This window comes from Orcinus orca, chromosome 14 (assembly GCF_937001465.1).
Source record: "Orcinus orca chromosome 14, mOrcOrc1.1, whole genome shotgun sequence".
Taxonomy (NCBI): domain Eukaryota; kingdom Metazoa; phylum Chordata; class Mammalia; order Artiodactyla; family Delphinidae; genus Orcinus; species Orcinus orca.
The window spans coordinates 5,331,199-5,337,594 of NC_064572.1; the positions used below are offsets into that span (position 1 = coordinate 5,331,199).

Consider the following 6,396-nt stretch of genomic DNA (forward strand, 5'->3'; position numbering starts at 1 on the left):
TATTGACTCAATTGCATGCTAACACATTCTTTATAGACTATTTTCCCAGTATGAGTTTTCTGATGTGAATAACAAGTGAAAGATTTTCCACATTGTCTTTAGAATTGGCATCTCCTCAGTGTGAGCATTTTCTTGTTCAGTCAGGAATAATGAATCACTGAAGAATGTTCTTCCTTCATTACACTGAGACTATTTTTTCAGTGTGAACCCTCTCACGTCTAATGACTCCATGACTAATGGAACGCTAGCATTCATTTCATCAGATTTCTTCTACAGCAGTGATTAGATGGCTTACACCAAGAGGGTTCTCCTCGTAGTAAACCTTGGGATGTCTTCTCTACTGTGTCAGGGATGCAGCCCACTCTGAGTTCTCTGTGTATTCTGAGGCTGGAGCTCCAACTGAAGGCTCTTCCACCATTATTACAGGGCCAGGGTTTCTCTCCACATGACTTTCCTGGTGGTTGACAAGGGATAATTTCTGGCTGAAGGCTCAATATCCTTGATTACAGACACAGGGTTTCTACTCAGTATGAATTCGCTGGTGTTGATAAAAGTGGGAGCTCTGGGTAAAGGCTACACCACATGGATTCCAGACATAGGGTGTCTCTCCTTCGAGTTTTCTAGTGCGTATAAGCATGAGAGCTGCGTTTAAATGCTTTTCCACATTCATTGCATTTGTAGGGTTTCTCATCAGTGTGAATTCTCCCCCATGACTAAGGTTATGGCTTTGACTAAGTGTTTTCTCACATAAATGATATTAATTGTGGTTTCTCTCTTGTGTGAATGTGCTCATGATATTAAAGTGTTGGATGGTCACTGTAAGCTCTTCCACAGTCATTCCAAATATAGGGCTTCTCTTCCGTGTGAGTTTATTGGTGTGAATAAAAGTCAGCTCTCTCGCTACATTACCTTTATAAGGTTCGTCTTCTCCAGTGTGAGCTGTTGGTGTATAAATGCGAGGCTTCAGCTGAATTATTTCCCACGTTCAGGACATTTGCAAGAGTCACTCCAGGGTGCACTCTCTCATGTTGTCTAAGGTTGGAGGGTGACTAAAAACCTTCCACATTCTGAGATCTGCATGGTTTCCCTCTAGTATAATTTGTTTATGTTAATTCAGTGATGAATAACGGCTGAAGTCTCTCCCATTCGGGCTGAAAGTGTAACACACGTGGAGTTAAGGTTGTTGTATATGACATGTCCTCATATTCATTGCATTCAGTGGGCTCTTCTTCATCACGAAATCCCTGCTATTGACAAGGAAAGAGAGGCTGTTAAAAATTACTCACATAATACTCATTCAGTCACTTCTCTTCATGTGATTTCTAGACGGCTTCCTCAGTGATGATCTTCATTGAAAATCTTCCCATGTTATTTACATTCACAGGTAATGTTACTTTGCTGAATTCACAGATTTTCTATCTGGTAAACCCTCACTGGTCATAGCTTTCTGATTAAGTTTTAGGTCTTCTTTATGTTTCAAACACTATATCCATGAGCTATGTTTAATCAATTACCTTTTCATTGAAGCCCAGGTTAGTGTTTGACATGTGATGTCAAAAGACATGGGTCCTCAGATTGTTCTATCCTTCATTAAATTGATAGAAAATCTCCTGGCCACATGTCCAAGGACATGGAGGGCAGAGCTAGGGTTGAGGCTCTGATGTTGCTGATTTCCACATGGGGAGGAACCAAGTGACTGAGGGCAAGGGCATCCAATGTGGCGGGGGGCGCAACAGGGAAGGTGGGGTGCTAAAGTCCTGGAATGGGTGTTGGAGAACAAATGAAGGTGCCTTTCACCAAGAATTATTAAATGAGAACTTTTCAAGAGGTGTCCTTGCTGTTGAGACAGGACTCGCCAGAAGACCATGGTAAGGGTTATCTGGGAATTAGTGTTAATCCTAGGAACTGAATATTAATAAAATAATAACTGAACAGTAAGTCGAATCAAAGTATAACACCCCATAATTTGCATTGTTTTCTGCAAAATGGGGATATTACATCCTCTACACAAGCCGAGTAGGCAATGCAGCCTTGTTCTTGACCATGGGAAGGAAAAGCGTTCCTTCTGTCTGAGCATGTCTGTGGGTAAGGTGGGAGGAGTCACTCCCAGCTGAGTGGTTGGGGATTGATGCCTGATGTATCTAACAATACTTTGAAAGGCTGGGTTCTCATGGCTGCTTTCTCTTTCCTCAGATTTATCTGCTTGACTTTCAGATTGTCCCTGCATAAGGATGCAGAGGAGGTCAGGTAGTGCCAGAGTTCCTGATAATGAAACAACAGGTGAGAAAAAAAGGCTTACTTTTGTTCCTGTAGTGATCCATCTTTTGCCAAATGGTTAGGTTTGTACTTTGGGTCTGGATCTTCTAAGTGCACCCAGGAAATATTAACGCCAGTTATGTTCACCATTCTTTTAGGGATATGGCAGGTCAGGGACCAATGTAGAAACACTCTCTTTCCCAACATTTACTTTCACTTGCTCCAGCCTCCATTAAGGCTGTGACCTCACAGGAGACGGGAGAGGTTTTTTCCTTCTCTTTTTTGAAAGGTCATCCCTTGGGCTCAGTGGCCTCCTTCATCATGTTACTGGCTGCAGTGGACTTAGGAATGCAGTGAACACAGGGGATAGAGAATAACTCAGAACAGAAATCTCTAGGCCAGTGGGGAGCAGACGTTTCATCAGTTGAGTCCTGTGTTATAAGTGCTGGGGTGATTTGGGGTTTGGTGAGAGATAGCACTAAAGAATCATTTATTTTTCCTAATTTTAAAAAAGATTAACCTTTTATAGACTACTCATAAGCATTCTGATAGCTTCAAAAAAATAAAAGTAAGTTCCTTAGCAAAATTATTCACATAACTCTGTTCCTTTGTGTTCTTAACCTTCATTCAAATTAGAAAGTTGAATGCAATGTCTACAGATTCTTATTTTCTTAATTGTGACTGTGTATGGAGGAGAAGGGGCATAGTACACAGAACAAAGTGTAGAGCACTGGACAGCAAATGACAGTCTAGGGAGCTCCAAGACCTCACTCCCCCACAGTGACATCAGTAAAACAACCAGGATCTGCTTGAATGATCTGGGATTCTAGCCCAGGGAACGCCAGAAGTGGGAACAATGGGCTTTCTGATCCTACCATTGCCAGCCCTGGTAAGTGTTCTTATTAGACCTAGAGATGTGTGTGTGTGTGTGCTTGTGTGTGTGCGTGTGTGTGTGTGTTTCTTCTTCCTGACACCCCTGGACTTGCCGAGTGTGCGTCACTGTTGCATGAAAGCTATGCTCATGTGGTGCTAAAGTTATAAGACCCTCTCAGTCTTGTATCTTCCTGCGTTGGATACATAAAATTTCTCTCATAGGTCCAGATGCAAATGTTCAGTTGTCTCCTTGGCTCCTACCTGCAATGGCATGGGGTTGTCTTCCTTGGGAAAGCAGCTCTAGGCTCATGGAGAGAAGAGCTGCACAGGTGTAGGGTGGGCAGAGATAATTGGAGCAACCAAGTGAATTGCTAAGGTCTCCTGATAAGGAGGTAACAGGCTGGGCACTAAGGGAACCCAAGTGTCCAGAGTCAGGGTTCTGACTGCAGAATTCTCCACATTAGCGTGAGGAGCGCATCTCCTTCGCGGCAGCCTCCTGCACAAATCTTCCCAGCCCCGTCCGCTGCTGGGGGCCGGTAGCTCCTAGGTGGACGGCCCGAGACGAACTCGAGCGTTTGGGCGGTCGGAGCTGATCCCTCGCCGACCAGCGATCAGAATCCATCCCGCTGACGTTCGAACCCGTTGTCGGGAGCCACCTGGCGGCCAATTTTATATTATCCCTTCCCTTCTGAGCTCTGGCGACCTTCGCGAGGGATGTGACTCGCCCCCCAGGCGCGGGCCAGATTTCCTTGAGGCCGGCGACGCTGGCGGCGACCATCCCGGTGGTGCGGAGTGATGGGCGCCTCCTGCTCTCACCAGAGATTGAATGTGGAGAGATGTGTGTTGTGGGGCTGGCGCTGAGCTCCCTCGCAGGTTTCTGGGGAGGTCTGCGCCTGTCGACCAGCAGTCTCTGGTGCCCCTTGGCGCCCGCGGAGACCTCACGTCCTGTTACGCGCGACCACGAGAGGATGTCCGTGACCAGCGTCGTACACCGTGTGTCACGATCCGTCGGTGCCTCCTCGCCGGCTGGGGGCCCGGGTCCATCATGGTGCAGTTCTGGCGGTGGGGCTGCTCAACGGGTTCCACTTCAGTTTCTCCGGATTCCACTCGAGGCGGTCACGAGGGCGGATCTTGCCCTGAGGCAGGGGCACAGGATGCGGGTCAACAGACAGGAGCCACCCGGCAGATTGAACCGGCGTCTATGCGGGGAGCTCTCGTCCCCACCTTGGTGGCCTCGTCAGCGTGGCGCTTGCGTTTCGAAACTGTTCAGGTCCCCTCACCTCGGACTTTCGAGGGCAAGCGTGTAGGGCGCTCCTGGAGGGGCGGCAGTTCCTCCTAGGCTACGGTGGTCGTAAGTCGTTGTCGTTTCTCTTTGGGAAACAGGGACCGCCCGGAGCATCCGTGATGGTCGGGAGGAGACACGAGCCTGGCCGAGGCCCTGGGTGGGCGCGGTTGTCGGTAGCTTCTCTGAAGAAGCTCTGCAGACAGTGAACGGCCTACAGACGTGCGGGCGCAGGGGAGGACACCCCAGGGCGAGAAAGGGGACCGATGGTGGCCTGAGTCGAGGCCGGTTGTCAGGAGCGTGGCGTTGCGCCTTCGCCCGTGTGCAATCTGGATACCTCCTGTTGAGGTTCATACCAGTTGCACGTCACTTGGCGTCTGCAGCGGCAAGGTCGACCAGAAGGCCAGATTTCGGTATTCGGTCAAGAAGAAAATTTAATGAACTCTTTTTGTCATGAGATTCACTACAATGTGAACATTAGTGAAATAAGAAATCCTAAGATTTACAGTAAGTTGACATTACTGTAATAATTACTATAGTTTGCAGTTCTTTTCACAAAATGTTTATCTATGAAATTTAAAATATATTTAGTACATTTTTTTTGTGATACAATTCTGCTAATGAGAAAAATGGAATTGTTTTGCAAGGGGGATGCCATTTAGCTTATTACATGTTCCTATCATCAAAATTTCAGCTGTTAATGCTGACTTATAAGGAGATTTTGCATTGTTTATACATTTCATATTTGAAAATTCTTTTCACACAGATATGTACTACCAAATACTGAAGTTCATGAGCGTGTGATTTTCATTGAGCATATTCATTGCTTGGAAGGAATTTATAAAATTCTGTTTGATTCTTCTATTGATATTTGCCTTTTAGTATGTCATTATATTGTACATTAGTCATTTTCAATTCTGTTTGCAGTTAATTTTAAAGACATTGATTCAAGTTTCTCTACCCACAGAGTCTCTGATTGGTTGAAGATGATGAAGAAGGGTTTTGGGATGCAGAATTTTCTAAATCCACCTGGAAGCCTGGGAACCTCTCCCTCCAGCCACAAGGCCCTGCCCCACACCCTGCAGAAACCAATCTGGAAAACCAGACTCCAACCTCTGCAGCAATAGACCTGAAGGGTCAGGATTTGGTGAATGACTCACAGCTTCGTCATTTTCAGTCCTTTCCATGTAGAACCAAATGCGGGGAAAGCCAAATATATTCCCTTAAGTAATCACTTAGGACGACCCTCTTCCTATCAACTTGTCTCCAGCCTCCTCACATCACAAGCTCTGGGGAGCACATGCCTTCCTTTTTTTGCCATCAGAAAGTGTCCCCACTCTTATGTGTGCCCTGAGTCTCAGCCTGATGTGAGTGGTGGTGGCTGACTCCCGTGCTCTATAGACAAGTTCTCAGTAAATAGTGCTTGTTCTCATTTGGGGTGTGTGTGTGTCTTTTTTCATATCTACAGAGCTTAGGATGGCAGGAAGCAAATAAAACTCATGATAATGTTCCCCATGTTATTTTAAAAATCACATTTATTAATCACCATTTTTTAAGTTGAGACATAATTCACATACCATAAAATTCACCCTTTGAAAAGTGTAGAATTTAGTGATTGATAATCTAGTCACAAAGTTGTGCAACCATCGGCACTAATACCAGAACATTTAATCACCTCAAAAAGAAACCTCATCCCCATTAGTCTCTTCTATTCCACCTATGCTCAGGCCGTGGCCACCACAAATGTGCTTTCTGTCTCCACGGATTGCCTATTCTCAATATTTCATGTGACTGGAATCATACAATATGTGCCCTTTATGTCTGGCTTCTTATACTGAATATCATGCTTTTGAGGCTCATGTTTTAGAATGTATCAGTAATGTACTCCTTCGTTTGGCCTAAGAATTTTTCTTTTTAAGCCATAAGGTTTTATGTACATTCACATGCCACCAGGGTTTTTGGAGGGTTTTTTTTAATTGTAAAAC

At 45.4% G+C, this 6,396-nt stretch overlaps 1 long non-coding RNA gene across 1 annotated transcript; it reads left to right on the plus strand.

Annotated features, from left to right (window-relative positions):
• Window positions 1-1,391: 1,391 nt before the first annotated feature.
• Window positions 1,392-5,843, plus strand: LOC125961035 (uncharacterized). The gene is made up of 2 exons (XR_007471330.1): window positions 1,392-2,280; window positions 5,379-5,843. It is a non-coding gene; the product is annotated as an uncharacterized LOC125961035 (long non-coding RNA).
• Window positions 5,844-6,396: the final 553 nt, after the last annotated feature.